The sequence below is a fragment of the Etheostoma cragini genome, chromosome 22 (assembly GCF_013103735.1).
Source record: "Etheostoma cragini isolate CJK2018 chromosome 22, CSU_Ecrag_1.0, whole genome shotgun sequence".
Lineage (NCBI taxonomy): Eukaryota > Metazoa > Chordata > Actinopteri > Perciformes > Percidae > Etheostoma > Etheostoma cragini.
Genome location: NC_048428.1, coordinates 21,806,609 through 21,807,503, shown reverse-complemented (window position 1 = coordinate 21,807,503; position 895 = coordinate 21,806,609). Strand labels below are relative to the sequence as shown.

Below are 895 nucleotides of genomic sequence, written 5' to 3'. Positions count from 1 at the left end.
GGGAGAGGAGACCAGCTGAGGTAGATCTGAGGGACCCTGAAGGTTGGTTGGTAGGGGGAGAGGAGACCAGCTGAGGTGAACTTTTAACTTGGTTAAGTAGGTCCATTTTCACTGTGTTGACATTACAGAAGCCTCTCGTTAGCATCGGGGATGCTACCTGTTGGACCCATGCGTGACTCACATCTGCACTCGCCTCACGTCGGGCGGTGACAACACACACAAACACAAGCATTGAATCGAGTCTGTGTGACCGCGAGATGTTTCCCGCAACAACAAAGCACGCTCGCTATGTCTCGCTCTCCTGTGAAATGAAGCTGCCTTCAAATGCGGTCGGAATCGTCAGAAACGCCAAAATCTACAAACGATCAGACGGAAAACATCAACTGTGAAAGGGGAGGAGTCTAAAGTCTACGCTGGGGTTTGGTTTAAGAACACAAGTGGTTTCATTGACACCCCCCCTTGTCAGATCACACCCCGTAATCGATAAAGTATTCGCGATATTTTAGTGGCAATACTGCATCGATACACAGACGCCAAGTATGGATCTTTTTATTTTATTATATTATGTTATATTACATTATATTATGTTAAATTATATTATATCATAATATATATGTGTTGGTCGGTTCGTCCCATTTAGCAGCAAAAAAATTGAAGTGATATTCAAACAGAGAAATGTTTTCTTAGATAAAAATCTAAGATAAAATCGATGTTGACAAAGTTTCCTTTTAAGGACATCATAAAAAATTGGGAAAAATTAAAAGTTGGAAAAAAGGTTATAAATTGCAATATATCACAGAATAGTGAATATGTTTAAAAATACAATAATATCATATTGTGATGATAGAGTCAATCAGTTGCATTCAGCGGGGTGATTCCCCCCCCCCCCCCCCCC

At 41.1% G+C, this 895-nt stretch overlaps 1 protein-coding gene across 1 annotated transcript in view; it reads right to left on the bottom strand.

Annotated features, from left to right (window-relative positions):
* The window catches only part of tnikb (TRAF2 and NCK interacting kinase b), a 33,962-nt gene that overhangs the window by 28,441 nt on the left and 4,626 nt on the right, over positions 1 to 895 (bottom strand). The gene's annotated exons all lie outside the window — the stretch shown is intronic.